At 39.1% G+C, this 16,336-nt stretch overlaps 1 protein-coding gene across 1 annotated transcript in view; it reads right to left on the bottom strand.

Annotated features, from left to right (window-relative positions):
- The window catches only part of BCKDHB (branched chain keto acid dehydrogenase E1 subunit beta), a 1,150,961-nt gene that overhangs the window by 427,790 nt on the left and 706,835 nt on the right, over positions 1-16,336 (bottom strand). The gene's annotated exons all lie outside the window — the stretch shown is intronic.

The raw sequence follows: 16,336 nt of genomic DNA, 5'->3' as shown, positions 1-16,336 counted from the left end.
TGGCTTGTGTCTAAATATTTTGCTGCAGCAGGGTCACAAGACCTCAACTCAGCTCTTGTTAAACTCAGTGGAAAGATTCCTTTTGATTTTAAGAGCAGTTGGAGGGATTTGCAGTTCGTCTTTTCTATGCAAATGCAGAGTGAGCCAGCCTTAATGCAGGAACATGTGGTATATGTTAAAAGTCGTAGAGGTTGTGAGCAGTAGCAACTTTCCACTGACAATATTTATCCAGATTGATTAAAAGATATGACTTAAAATGAGTTCCTCGATGGGTAGTTCCAGACAGTGCAGTGTGGAGCTGGGCCTGGCGGGAGGGTGCCAGGGAGCCTGGGAGGATGGCTGAAGGTCATCATTTGGATTTAACAGGGAGGCAGCTGTGCTGTCACACCCTGTGTACACCTGGGAGCGTGGGGGGAACTCCTGCTGTGTGGAGCTGGCGGCAGCTGGGAAGGAAGAGCAGCATTCATCCATCTTGGAGACTGGGACTTGGCACTCATAGAGGCCAGATTTCTGGGGAAGAAACAACATGCTGAGAGTTGCTGCAACAAATGTAAAACGATCCTGTTTTGACACGTTGACATGAAGCTGGCTGAAAAAGCTTTGTTTACACTTGTTTTAAGTTACCTTGAGCAAATTATTCTGCTCTAAATTTCTACTGTTCCAGAGCTGATGGGCATCAGCAGAGGAAGTGCAACAAAGAGGTGCATCCCTGAGAGATAGGATGCATGTGTCTTTCATACTGAGAGAGCTGGGTGGGCTACAGAGAAATGAGGCAATACTGTTCCACCTTACAATTCCAGCTCCTGGAATGTTACTTCTGGGCATTTCCTTAGCAAGAAGAACTGGAGGCAACTAAGAGAAGGCAATACAGTTGTAAAGGGATGGTTCAGTAAAAATGATAAAAAATGAAGGTAAATGATAACTCTGTTGGGAGATATAATTACTTATGGCATTTTCAGGAAATGGATTGCAAGGAGTCTGAGATGAATAATCTAAGGACATAAAAGGAGATAATTAAGCACTGGAATTGCCTGAACATTTTCATCAATATTGGGGAACAAAGAGAGGAAAAATCATTTTGTTTTGACCATTCTATAGCAATGATAGAAGTAAGAGACAGTTCCAACTGATTTAATGCCGTAAGTTATTAAGTAGGAATGAATGGCAAACCCCTCACTGTATTGTGTTCAAAGTGAGACTTAGAAACATTGAAAAACAGAATAAATAGGTGGATGAAGAACGATAAATGAATCAAAGTAATCTAAAGGTGGTTGATAAACATATTTCATTAAGGAATCACCTAAGTTTCAGTGAGTTCATCGTGGTAAATTTTAGAAATCTCTCCCTTTTAGATAGGTTGAAGTTCAGCCTAAGGTGTTTCTTGACTCTCAGATGTGTATGCCATTCATTCAGGATAGTAATTTCCCTCATCTATCCATACAGGACCTCAGTTCTCTTTAGAAAAAAAAAAAAAGAAAAAAAAAAAAAAGTCTTCCATTTCTCAATCAGTAACCACTATTTTCTACCGTCTTTTCATTTATGACAATGTTCTTGGTCTTTTACCCTGCCCTTTCCGTAACTTCATCACTCAAGTACTTCAGCTATTTCTCAGTGTTTTATGACAGCCTACCTCCAATTGATATACAAATGTAAGTTAGTTTCCTTGACAATCTTCCTAAACATTTTTGTTTCAAAAAATACGATAACATATAATTTTATTCTTTTTTAGTTAAGCCTGAAAATGTTCCCTTCATGAGAGTGGAACATAGGAAGGTCAAAAGATAAATGGATGTTGTCCCTTTCCTCCCAGTAACCTTGTAATACAGAAAACCTAACCCAAAATGCCATGGAAGACCTGGCACCAATGGCATCTGCTGCTTGCCTACATGTTCATCCCTACCCAACCTCTTCCATCTTTCATGGACCCCCCCATACCAAGAGCCAGCATCCAACTTTTGTCCTCACTTGGTTCTTCTTCCAGCCTGCTCCTATCTACAGCTCAGGAGCCCCTGTTGCTCCATTTCCTCATTGTTTCAAGTTTCAGTTAGGTTAACAAAAACAATACAAGGTATCTGGTAACTAACAAACTCAGATGGCAATGTTGTGCAATGTTTGCTTAATTAATTACTGTGGTAAAATTATGCTGTCTATTTTGTTACCCAACTAGAAATGATAGGCTGTTTAAAGTTTAGAAATTTGGTTGATAAGTGGGAAGATAAAAGTAATAGTATTGCTTGCTAGAGAGGGTAATCTAAAACTGTGTGGACTGAAGAACAGCTATGCTACATAATTGTGTGGGTTTGGAGGAGTTCAGCACTTTTATTATCCAGATGTTACGAGGCAATGAGATCCTGTTTTACTTTGAGAGAGGCAGACTTTGTTTCTCCCATCCTTTTTGTCCTGGGTGGATGTGTTACACATTCATACAAAGGTCTTATATCAGAACTGCTGCAGGTAAATAAATCTCCTTAAAACACCGTGAAGATGGCAGTAGTGTTTGCCCACTTCATCCAATGGAAGCAAACAAGGGAACACAGGACTTGTCCAAAATGAGGCACAGAGACCAGTGCAAAGGTGGGGCTTAGAAACCTTTAGTCTTTGATCCACAGCCTGTGCATGTTTGGCAAGCGAAGTTTCCTTGTTGGATGTTGCAGGCATGTTTAACTTTGCCAAGTGCTTGCCATTCCCATCATACTTTTAGTTACTAGTATATAATTGATTAGTATTCGTGTTTTGTAAATGTGCTCTTTTGACAATGGCAAAATGACATCTAGCTTCAATGTATATAAATGAGCTTCATTCTTCTAGTTCAAAGTGCTAGTAAACTGGGTGTGGGTGGTGTAGCTTTTTGATAAAGACACCACTGGCAAATCTGACTACTCTGAGAAGAATAACAAGCCCAATCCCAAAGTTTCTCCTGATGTTTCTGAAATCCCCAAGTGGATTTATTTACGTTTGCAATGTTTAATTCTCCCAAGGGAATGCTGACAAGTGTTCTGCTACTGAGGTAGTGTCAGTGGATTTAGAGCTAGGCTGTGGCTGTTCAGCAAGATTTGAGCTCCTGCAGCAGTGAGGACAACAAGGCAGATGTAGGCTCAGTGCTGTGAGCAGTTATCAATCACTACCTCCACCTTGGCAAAATTTCCTGGGAATAAATAAAGACAAGAAAAAAAAGAAATGTATATTCTTATCAGTGTTATAAGGAGTGACAAAACTAAGATAAGGAAGTTTTTTATGCTGGTTGATGTAGAGCCAGCATACTCTTGGCAAAAATCCTTTGTCTGCCCCTAGGACAGCAGGGCAGCTATATGCTGGCTAATGAACTAGTGAAAGCAATCAAATCCACCCATACTTGGAGCAGATAAAACAGAGAGCTAGAGAATCCACACCATGATCTGTTAAAGGCACTTCACCATGCATCTGTGTTACTGGGGCATCTTTAATTCTCTGCAGTACAGCTGACTTCTTTGAGGATGGGAGAACAATTATGCTACACATTGAACAAGAAAGGAGCTCCATCTCCTGGATTAGGGGAAAGGGGGGGAGGGGGAGAGAGGAGGGGCGGAGCAGAAAACAGGAAGGGGAAAAGTCCATTTCCAGATAAGCATGTTGAAAGGTTGAAAACAGGTAGAAGTTTGCTTTTCTGCTCAGTTTACTTATTGATAGGAACTCAGTTCTTGGCTGGTTCTGCTTCTTGGATGCATCTGTTTAGGGTTTGCAGAATCTTTGTGCTCTGCTTTTGCAAATTGTAATGTCAAGTGAAGAAAATGGTAAACTATCACGATGCTCACAGGAGACAACATCTGTTACTACTTATATAATCTTTTATTCAACTCTGTCATCAGGAGTCCTCATGATTACTTCAGTGTTGTCAACATGCATGCAAACTCATCCACAACAAAATGCCTGCCTATCTAGTTATTTATCATCACAGAACAGTTTTCTTCATGTTATTGGCACTGTGACATGATTTCTCATTCTAATAAAAAATCTCACTTTACAAGAAGAAGTGCATGTCAAGGACCTTTCTGGTTCAACGCCGTTGAAATTCCTTACTTCATCATCTGTCCAGAACTAAACTTGTTGAGGGACATGAAAAATAACAGGAAAGGTTTCTAGCGATACGCTGCTCAGAAGAGGCAGGCAAAGAAGAGTGTATACAAAGATAATCAGAGGGCTGGAGCACCTCTGCTATGAGGAAAGATTGAGGAAACTGTGCTTGTTCAGCTGGGGACACCTCATTGCAGCCTTCCGCTACTTGAGGGGAGCTTATAAGCAGCAGGAGGACCAAGTTTTTGCATAGACACATAGTGATAGGACAAGGGGGAATGTCTTTAAACTAAAAGAGAGGTAATTTAAATTAGATATTAGGAAGAAACTCTTTACTCAGAGGTGGTGAGGTGCTGGTATAGCTGCCCAGAGAAGCTGTGGATGCCCTATCTCTGGAGGTTCTCAAGGCCAAGTTGGATGGGGCCCTGGGCAGCCTGAGCTAGGAGGGAGGTGGAGGGGCAGCCCTGTCCATGGCAGAGGGGTTGGGTCTATGTGATTTTTAAGGTCTCTTCCAACCCAGTCAATTCTATGATTCCATTATTCTGTGCTGATTTCCTGTTCTAAAAATAATTTTAAATCATCAGAAAATTGTGATTCCATTTATTAGAATCGCCCACCTACAAATGCACTTACAAATTTTCACTATTTTTTCTATTTTGTTTTTACTTCATGACATCAAAAGACTGACCCTGGATAGTCAAATTTTTCTGTGCTGTTTTTTCACCTAGAAACAGGAAAGAAAAGAAATCTTGCATAATGAAGAGATAGGACTGTAACTACAATAACACTAGCAAGAACTATTTAGGGAGAAGTATCGTGCATGAATTGTTCAATCTCATTTAAACTAGAGTTAGGTAAAAATTTGTAATTGTCTGACTTTGACAAAATGTGATTTCAACTCTTGTTACTGGAGAAGAGTATGCAAGATCTTCTCACTGTAAGGTTATGACATTTTTCTAGACTAAATTCAGCGGACTGCAGGATGTATTTTGGTGCAGTTTCAAATTACTGTACATCTCCAGACAACAGTCATAAATGCAGTGATTATTGGGATGACTATTAAAAACACACAGAAGGAAACAAGCTCTTATGAACATGACAGATTTGTCTGGTTACCCTTTATTTTGGCAAATGTTGTGACAGTGTCTTTTGGTTTTAATCAGGATTTTCAGAATTATACAACGCTTACAAAATCCATGCAGGTTTCTTTTATATAGGTTTCATAAGAGTAATAACATGATCCTAAATTATTTTCAGTCCTTTTTCCTTTCTTCTTTTCCTCTGTAAGTCTTCAGAGAGCTGAAAGTATCCTAATTGCTGATAAACTGCATATGATATTCATTTAGAGCCAAGACTAAAGTTTTAAAGTCTCATCCCTGAAGACAATCAATAAAATAAGAGACTGCTGTTTGCTCTTCCCACCCTGTTTTTAATTATGAAGTTTGTGTAAAAGGCAAGTTTTAATTACGCTGTGCTATATTTCTGAATAATTGTTTCAGCTACATTCTCAGGCACTGTGAATTAATGTTCTGCTGAAATCAATGATGGTGTATGACCTGGGGGCAAGATTCTATTTTAACATATATCTGGTGCCATCTGAGATGTCCTCAAGTAGTCTGCTCAGCCTCCAGCTGCCCTTGCAGAAGGGTGCCCAGGTGCCCACCTTCCAAATGGAAGGTTCTCTATTATCTCTATGGGTTCTCTATTATACTTACAGCCCAAAGGACACTACACACCTGTGGCCAATTAGAGTTCCAGCCCTGCCTAATTTATAGCCCTTTGAAACTGGAGAGGAGAAATGAAATGTCTTCTGGGCCATTTTTGTGGACAACTCTTGCACAGACTTTTTAATTAAATCACTTTTCCCTTCAATTTGTATCCATTTATACCTGACTAACTCTTGTTCTTATTGCTCTTTTTAAGAGCACTTAGAGGGTAAGAGCTGGCAAAAAGCCTGACCTACAATCATCGTGTAATGCTATCAAAGCTGATGTATTAACTGTCTTGGTTAACCTGTAAGGTTAATAGGGCGATGCTCTTAGCTAACTATGTCATATCCTCATTAATCTACAATGCTGGAACATAGCAAAGGCTTGAGAATATTTCTCAGTACAGTGCAGAGCACATAGTAAGGATTTTCTTGCCTTCAGTGGAGCAAGAATTAATAAGCTTTAAAATTGCTATTCATCTTCTCTTATGCTAATATATTTTCCTAAAGCCTCCTCCCACTCCCTGTGTAAGTTTTAATGTTAGAATTACCAATATAAGAGGATAGCTTTTCATGTATTTTCTGAAGATGGCTAGGACCAGCTGGCTAAAATAAAATATGGATAATAAAAAATGCAAGAACTTCATCAAATAAATGGGAGTTTCTCCATCTCCTGGGAAATATTGAAGATTGGGATAAACTGTGAGAAATGATTTCATATCCTTTATTTCATATACTTTCCTACACTTTTGTAATATTAATTACTACAGTACTCTTTCTAAAATAAGATTATTCTTTATCTAGATTTTTGGTCTCACAGACATCCTGGAACAATAAGTTCCTAGATCAAATTATGCAACAAGATTTAATTTTTTGCTTTTTGACACAGGTGAATTAATCTCTGTTTTTATTTCATATCACAGAGAATAGAAACTTCTCTGAAGCTTTTTAAGACATAGTTTCAATCTTAGTAGTTGATCCAGTTTTGAGATCATTTTTATTTCATTGATTATTTTCTGTCCTTTTTCTCCAAGTCTCCTCTAACTGCAGGCTCCACTATTATTGTGTGCCTTATGAATGATAAGTACTCATTACATATTTCACTGCTATTTTTGACTGACCTGTGATCCAGTGTATTCCTCCTCTAGCTGAGTGGCTTACAGATTTCCACGAGACTTGGGTATTGTATTTATTCTCAGGTAGGGTTCTGGCAGAAGTGGGAAAGAATATGCAAAATAATTGTTGGAAAATTGTCACCAAACATTACCATATACTTTTTTTGGTCTTCACCAGATGATTTTGTCAAATCCTTGGCTACGTTCAAATATTCATGTATCCAGTTATGTATGAATGCCAGTATAACTTTGAATTGTGCATAAATAAGTATATCAGTATTTGGCAGAGAAAACTGTTTACGAAAGAGTTAATAGATGATGCATGGATAAAATTCTGCCTTTTACTTATAACTTTTTAAAAGGTAGAAATGGATGCTGGGTATCCATGGGGAGCACATAGGTAGCTCAGGAATGCAGAAGAATGGTAGCAAATCTGACTTCCAGTAGAGTCCAACTGGATGTATTTAAGCACTTGTCTTATTCATAAGCACTACACTAGCGTGCTTTATTTTCTCCATATTCTATAAATGCTCTATTTAGACCTTGCAAGTATAGTTCGACAAACATTAAATGGGGAGACTACTGGAGAACCCCTGCATTTTCAAATCCTGTTCTCTGCTATCACAGTAAGTACCTTCTTATCATGATAATAAATGGCTCAAGCTCAAAACCAAACTAGTTTTCTACCAGTTTTCATTAATTCTATAGGGCATCACTCTGGTGATAAAAACTAGTCTCTGCTTCCCTACATCATTACTTTCTTCACAGCCCGGTTTTACCCATTTGCCTGTGTTGTAGATGAGCTGAGATTACTTCTGTGAGTCCCCTGTTTACCTTTTGGCACTGACAGACAGCAGCCCTTACCTTGCTATTTAACCTCCTGCGAATGGATAAAATAATTTCTGTGACCTCCTCCCGTTTGACTGACTCTTCATTTTTTTCAGACAACTCAGTAGCTGACTCTGCACCTATCCCAGTTTGTACATCTCTTTTCTACACATGAAATGAGGCCTTAATGGGAGTTTAGACAATTCATTAACTGAAATGCCCCTTCAAGTGCATATTGGGCTTGTGTGTAGGTTTTTTGATGTGCTTTTGGTTTTGTTTTGGTTTGTTATATTTGCCTTATTTAGTAGCACAAAGCTGTCCTGAGAATAAGCAATGTATTTATTCTCACTACCATTTCAGGGAATCAGTTCAGGGTGTGTGTAGCTTGCACTTCATTCATTTCTGCTTACTTTGCTCACTATTTCAAAAGAAAAAATCTAATTCCTTCTGTAGGATATTCGTTCAGATCTTTTCCTAATGACGTTTCCTCAGTTTGGGTAATTTAAAAATTGCATTGAGCTTCCTCACCAATGAAAGCCCTATAGAAAACTGATCCTCATTTGCATTATTTCCGAGTATTAAATAAATACCTCTCACAGCTTCCTGTGTGTTCTCATGTTCATTAGGCAAGAGGAATGCACACTGATGTGCCTAGTCAAAAAAATGCTGAAGACACGGCACTCCACATTGACACTACTGTCAGTGCAAATGGCTTACCAGTGTTAGTGATGTCTGAGTCATGAGCAGCTGTTCTGGAAACCATCAAAATCACTAAGCACAATATTAATACTGCTAATTTTTTTGCTTTTCATTCAGCATCTGAATGAGCCCTGCTGTAAATGTAGGAACATTGAGGGAAGCTAGGAAGGGTATTTTTTTCCCAGAGCAGTGGAGCATTAAGGAAACACAGGCAGCATTAGTGACTATTAGGTATGCCCATCAGCCTGCCTAAGCCTTGTGACAGCAGGTGACACTACACATGCATGGATTTGAACACAGCAGCAACAACAGAAGATACTTACTAAAAATAAAACTGGTTTTTGTCTCAGGAAGAGGAGTTAAATCACCCTAATTCAAGAGATGCAGCCATGCCTCTCCCCCTTGATCAAAGATTATTTACCAGCAAGAAGGTAAGTCTGATGGTTGGAAATGGTTGCTTGCTCATTCAAGAATGCTTTCCTTGGGAAATCTTTGACCCTGCCCCCAGATAACCCTCCCTGTGCTTCAATGTTAATCGCTGCTTCTGTACAGCCAGAGAGCAGTGCGCTTTCTGGTGTCTCCCTTAAAGAGTTTTACTCCAGTATCACAACATAGCTTCCCCAAGAACTGACACTGCAGCAGGCTGAAGGCCTTTCTCATGGTCCCCCAGTTACTGTAGCATCATCAAAATGTTCTTAATATGTTTTCATAATTATTTGCAAAGTAATCTGCACAAACTGTGAATTTTCTACAAGGTATTTCTATTTAGAATAGTTGTGAAAAGGAAAGACTTTCAGCTAAGAAAGAAAAAGAATGTGATCTGTGAACATGAAACTATGAATATTCAAGGACGTTGCTTAGGGAGACTCTAAATGATATATTCTGCTCATTCATTTACCCACCCATTCATCAGACTGCCAGGTACAAAGAATTTATAATGAATATTTGTCTGGCTTAGCCATTTTCTCCTTCCTTTGTGAATTACCTGGAAATGAATGATGGCTTTTATAACAGGTGCTCCTTTGCTGTTTCTAAGTGAAGATTAGCATGCGCCTGAGTACATGGATTATTTTAAACTGCAAATTCCAAATATTACTGAGAGCACTACTTCAAATGTTTGAATGTTTGTATGGCAAAACCAGAGAATGTAACTGGTCCTACTTACGGAAATAAAGTTGTCTTGGTTCCAGTTTCTCTTATAATTTTTTCTTCCTCCTCACACAGGTGTCACAACATGTGGCTTATTTCCAGTTATTCTGAGGTGAGTAAATGAAAATTCACATTCTTCCTAATGAATAGTGTCAAGTAGTGGTTATACTTTGGGAGGTGAAACAGAGATATGCAGAAAAATTGAGATCCAAGGAAATATGGGAATGGACTCACTCCACCAGCTTCTCTTCCAAAGAGAAGGGCTTTTAAGAGAAAGAGGTCCTTGGAAATCTCAGGATCTGGGTTTTGTAATGGAGAGTTTAAGAGTCATTAGGAAAATACTGGACGTGGGAAAAATCCTGACTTTGACACTGAATTGCCATTGCATTTTGGTAGTCCAGTTCTCTAATGGGCATGTGCATGTCTTGATTTGAAGAAACCCCAGGAGCACTGGTCCTGTGGGGACTGCAGTAAGAAGGCAGAGATGGATGTATCATGATCCAGCCTCAATGATCAGTATTTATTACCTTCATTAAGTGCTGAACTCAGACCTGGGCAATGCCTTGATTTTTAATGATATGAATGGTTCTATTCAGAAAAAGAGTAGAAGCATACTAAGGAGAAAATGATGAGAGGACTTTAAACACTGTCAACTCTTTCTCCGCAGAAAAAACTTCAATGTATCAAGTTATACACAGAGTTCCAATCAACAAATATTGAACAACACTTAGTTTCCTTCTCAAACGAAAGAGGAATTAGATTTATTGCCTACTTAACAGGATATTTATTTTCATCTATCCAGGTTGATACCATTTACATGTCTACGTACAGGTCAGGAAAACGATCACATGTATAATCAAACTCATTCTATTTGCTATCTCTTGTATGAGTGGTTCACAGGGTACAGGCTGGTGAAAGGCTGTTCTTTGCTTCTGTACCTTGCTTCTGCAGTGACCAGCTGAACTGAATTTTATGTCTGCTAGTGCAGCTACTCCAGGAGCCCAGTGGCAACCAAATGGGCTGCAGGACAAAAACAGACCTGCTTTTGGTTTTGCCATGATCAGTGCTATGGTCACATGCCTCCTGGAAGCTTAACAGCATGGCATTATGAATGGAAAATAGTGTGTTTCTTTTCCGTCTCCAGCAGTAATTTTTTACATGTTTTACAGTAAGTTTCTTCCTGGTTACCATCTTATAATGGGTAGCTGAAACGTCAGTGTACAAGTGAAGTCTCTCTATCGCTTATCCTAGCCTAACAGCACATTCCAGGTGACATCAGCAGCCCAGTGAGTCATGCACCGAGATACCAACAATGTGTTCTTATATCCTGGAGATCAGAAAAGCCCTACGCAGAAGACTTGGCTTGTTTTTCCTATCTTGTTATGGAAACTACGGGCTCTAATAGCATTAAACAACTATAAATGAAGTCTTTCTGCTTCTTATCAGAAGATAAACTGCCTGTTTAAAAAAGGAGTTGCCAAGCCCGAGAAAGCCTCTTAAAGACCATAGAGTGCTGATTGCTGCTTGCAGGGGAGAGATTTTGTACATAAAATATTTTAATATTGTCGCAGCAAACACCTGTGCTTCTTTTCTGGGTGAGAGTCCAACCAATGTGAGGCATCTGACACATCTGAATCTTCAGATAAGTAATGCTGCAGATTCTTGCACTTTTGCAAGAACAGAGCTGTAGATAATGAGAAGTATCTATAGCCTGTTTACAACATTAATCCTTGATAAAACACATCAAGTCGTTTTACTGAAGGTATTTAACAAAGCACTGCTTTCCTACAATTCTCATTTATTTGCATAACTTCTTGCACATCCCACTCCAGCAAGTATGAAGGATTATGACTTTCTCCTACTTGACTCTTTGATCTCCCTGATAACTTTTCCATCAGAGTGAAACGCAGCGCTTGGTTCAGATGCTCTTCCATAGCACTCAGAAATGGAAGGAGTAGGGCGTCTGCTGAGGCAGGCTGGAATAGTTCCACCCCAAAAATATTTCAGAGGGAAAAACAGGGGGAAGAGAACTTGAATGTTAGGTGTTAAGGACAACTGGCTGCCCCTCAAAATACTTGATGGTTTACTTGAGAAAATAATTGCTTGCTTATCCAAAAGTGGGCTAAGAATCTTATAAAAACAGGCTCACTCAGGAGATGTCTGGAATTTTCTATTTCACATGAAAAAAGAAAAAAGAAAAAGCCAAGAATCCTTCATATGGCATTTCAGTATTCCTGCTATTAATCTCAGCTGGAAAGGAGAAGAGCAGGGTCATGCACAAATAAAAATTTACGAGAACATTATAACAAGAGCACGCTGGATCACACAGACGTGATTTAAACTTCAGAAGAAGTTTCAGGACAGGGGTAACGATTGAATTTGGGTATTACCTGAATTTCTGGTGTGCTCTGTCTCTCACTGTATGGCCCTGGAGCCGGGAACGACTGGAGACTGTGGAAGAAGGAGGTGCTCTGTTTGTGTGGGTGTCTCCATGGCAATATGGATAAGGAGTTGTTAGGTCTCCTTCTCTCAAGAGATCTGCCTGATCACTCCTCTTCATAGAGAGGGTTGGTAGAAGGAATTGGGCTGGCACTCCTGCACAAAATTAAGCCCTACTGCAGCTTCATGTACTCCATAAGCTAGCTGCAGGAGTCATTCAAGTATTTCATCAATATCTCTGACTGAGTTCTTAGATTGTACTTTCTAGTTCTCGTATACATCTGATTATAGCTCTGGTGTTTCATAAATATATATTTATAACACTGGTTTCTGGGTCCGAAAATCCTTTGTGAGCCCCAGTGTTCCTACGAGCCGTCTCCTGCAAGATTGGGACTGGAGATGTTTGACAGCTATGTTTGGGCTTGTGGATGTGCACGTGTCCTGCCCCCAAAAAGCATATCCTGGGGACACAAAGGGACATGGATGGCTGTAGGTTTGTACCCATCACTCAGCACAGTTCTGAAGAGCCAAAAAAAAGCTAAAAGAAACCTCCCAGTCTTCTCCCATCCTGCAGCTGCAGGATTCAATCGTAAACATGGTGATGATATACTGCACTGCAGTGTTCTTACAAGAAGTAGGGTCATACTAGGGTATTTGTAGTTTATTCATGCTCTCAGCTGGAACAGCCAATGGAGTAAGGCTACTTCCAGTGCAGCTATGCTCCTGCTGTGACTCTGTTTTGCTTCAGAGGCTGCTGAGGCTTTCTGGGCTCCTAAGGTGGGTACGTGTCTGCTCTTGATGTTTCAGCTCTTGCACAGGAACTGCTGGTTGCACTAATATGTACTAAGCACGGAACTGCAGCACAGTGAATAGATAGGATTAATCAAGGATTTGAATGTGGGAACATGCTGGCTTTTAGAGCTGGCTTATGTAGCTAAGACCCTCCTTATACATCTCTTCTTTTTTTGATAGTGAAAATAATTTGGGTCTGACTAGAAGCCTAATGAAATCAGCTGAAATCTTTGTAGAGGTTTCAGTGTCAGTGAAGCTCCATACTGGAGAGAAGGAAAGGGATTTAGAAACATTTAGCTGAGAGGCCTGAAGTTCCTGAAATCTAGAGGCTGGATCTGTGAGTCGGCTATAAGGGGTAAGCAGCACCTCCTCCTCACGCTTTGAATGATGGCATTATACCCTTTGGTGGCAAAGAGTACATGAGAAACAATGAAAGCATAATTACATCTACATTTATTTTTTCCTCCTTGATGCCTGATGCCCAACACTGAATAGTACAAAAAAACAGTGTACCAACTGTGAGAAAATCCTGCAGATCATTAGCTTGAAAAACCAGACCAATAAGCTAACAACCAGCTGCTTACAGAGAACATCCTAGTTTCAGCATTTTGAAGTATGCTTTGGGTGCTCACAGAGAGCACATTTAATTCATTATCAGCATTTTTCCACATGAAAAGGCTTTTTACAGATTTTTTTAATAGTAACTTTAAATTCCTCTCACAGCTGTGAGGGAGTAGTAATAGAGGAAATATTAGTCAGGATCATATCCACCACACTTAGGTAGGTAATCTAACTTTAGTGATTTTTTTCCCCCAGTAATTGTTTTCTACAGTCACTGTTTTGGGTTGCTTTTTTTTTTTCCACCTCATTCCAATTTTCAAAAAGAAATTGTTAATAAATGGAGGATGAGAAATCCTAAATAATTTAGAGTATTAGAGACAGTCCTTCAGTCTTTTTGTCTTGTTCTATTTTTTGCTCAGATTAGAACATGTTTTGCTCACATTTGAACAGGCTGCCCATGGGGGTTGTGGATGCCCCATCACTGGAGGCATTCAAGGCCACACTGGATGTGGCTCTGGGCAGCCTGGTCTGGTGGTTGACCACCCTGCACATAGCAGGGGGATTGAAACTAGATCATCTTTAAGGTGCTTTTCAATGCAGGCCATTCTATGATTCCATGATATGACTCTTTCACTGTGTCTTCGGGCATAAACAGGTTCTCTTTTACTGCTATCCTCCCTGAACAATCATTTGTGTGATGAATTGGAAGAAGCCTCATAGCCCTAATGGATGATCAAGGCATTTTTGTACTACATGCATTATTAACATATAAAAAAAACTACATTCCTCTTCCTGGAACTAGAGATTATGTGTATTTCCATAAGCTGTAGCTTTATTACAGAATATAGTGCCACTGACATCAATAGGGTCACTTGCTGCCATGATGGTTACCTTTGAAGTTATGTAAATGGTTTAGGATTTGCAATCACAGAAGAGGATCTGGTTTGAGTGTCCAAGTCACTGTATTTACTGAGTGGAGCCTGCTGAGTTAGGCTTGGTTTGCCCAACTTGGTTTGATGAGCAAATTGCATCTCTTTTCTGGCAAACCAGTCTATTGCCCTTTGGAATTTCATCTCTGAATTTTCAGACATGTGGTGCTTGCTCATATTGCACCACGGCCTGGCTAGTCATGAGACTCACTTGTTAGCAAATTGCTTTTTATCATCTTGGGTTAGCATCAGAACAAATTATGTTAATTCTTCCAAGGATCTGTGAAAGAAGTGATGTTTGGCTATCTGTACCAATGCTGACAGTAAAATAAGGTAGCTAGACTAGTAAACCTACACAATTAGTTATTACATGCACATACAATAATGTGTTCATATATTGTATATATTTCTTTCAAAGTCTAAAATAATAAGGTCACACATATCTTGCTGGAAAAGTGTCAAAGAACCAGCAATTTTGTTTGACTAAATTGCACTAAGCAGGTATAATCTTAGTGAAAAATTCATCAGACAATTTTCTGGATGTATTTTGTTTAATTATAGGGGCTTTCTCATTTTTGAAGTTGTTCTGTTTCTGAGTGGTTCCCACTAAATAAGATATAGACCAAATATTTTCTTTTCCAATAAATAATTTTCTGAGTCAAGTATATTTTGAATACAGAAGTTAGACATAAGATTTAACTGGATTTCTTCCTGTTAATGCAACTTGGCATTTTACAATATATTTTTTAAGATATAAGAAATTGAAATATTGAAATCAAGTTGGATATAATAAAATAACATAAAAAGCATCAAGTACGCTTACAGAAAATTTATGGGTGGACTTCGTTAAGCATAATAGGAAAAAAAATATATATTTTTAAATTAGTTCCCGAATTGGAAACAGAGGCTTTAATGCATTTGAGAGAAAGATAGCATGACAAAAATATTATTTTTCTCCTACTTAATCTTGCTTCACAGATGCTCATGCATAAGAGTCTCTTTCTAACTCTCAGTGAAGCAGTGAAGCATGTGCACTGCACTGGGATGCCCTATTCCCATGCCTGATTCTCCATATATAGCTACTGTGCTATACTGTTCTACTGTAGCTTCCAGTTGTAGGGTTTAACTTTCACTTTCTTGGCAGGATTGCCTTGGCAGAGAACTGTCCTGATGGTAAACACTCAGGCACTGACTTCTCAGTGGCAGCCATCTTCCCACTGGGCCCCACGGAAGTTGAACATTGACCAAATTTGGTGAAAGAAAAATTGTGCGCAATGAATCTTCAGCCACATTTTTTTCTTTCCTTTCCTTTATTATTATTATTATTTTATTTTTTTTTGAAATTTCCATCATAGTGTTGGTACAAAGTCTAATTTTCTTTTCTTTTCTTGTTATTTCTGGAAACAACTTTCAGAGTTGAAAGACTGCCATGCACAGGAGATATGTTTTGGCTCTTCTGCCTGTTGCATTCTGTGGATGATTAGACCAAACTGAGCAGCTGCCAGATGACTAATCAACTTGTTGCAGAGTAACAGGTCTCACTGGAGAATTAACAGTGTCTTTATAGTCTCCCCTCAATGAAGTGTCTGGAATTTTCTTAGCTAACAGATCAGTTTAAGATTTTCCATTGCTACTTGAATATGATTTAGAAGTGCGCTCTAAAAAAAATAACAATACAAAACATTCCCCTTTTCCCTAACCCCCTCAGCATTTAAGTCTTGTAATGTTACTTCAGGGTTAAAGACCACTACTTAGAGAATGTTGTGCTCTGCATTATGTGCCTTTTTATGCCTATGTGTGTTAGTGGGAATGGGAGCATTAGTGAAGAGGTATGTTGAAGCAATGAATGCTGGGCTTTGCACAGTGGAAATTCAGAGTGCTTGGGTGTAATGTACAGCTAGCTAGCTGACTGTAGATCAGATTAGCTGCAATGAATTGTAGAATGATCTAAAAACACTGTAGATCTGGGCAAGAAGATGTTTGGATTTCCCAAACTGGTAGGTGTTTTCTCTGCTTTCCTCTAAAGCCATCTCAGGATTTTTTGTGAAGTATCCACAGTAATGTGG

Source organism: Lagopus muta, chromosome 2 (assembly GCF_023343835.1).
Source record: "Lagopus muta isolate bLagMut1 chromosome 2, bLagMut1 primary, whole genome shotgun sequence".
Classification (NCBI taxonomy): Eukaryota; Metazoa; Chordata; class Aves; order Galliformes; family Phasianidae; genus Lagopus; species Lagopus muta.
This window is presented reverse-complemented; position numbering and strand designations above follow the sequence as displayed.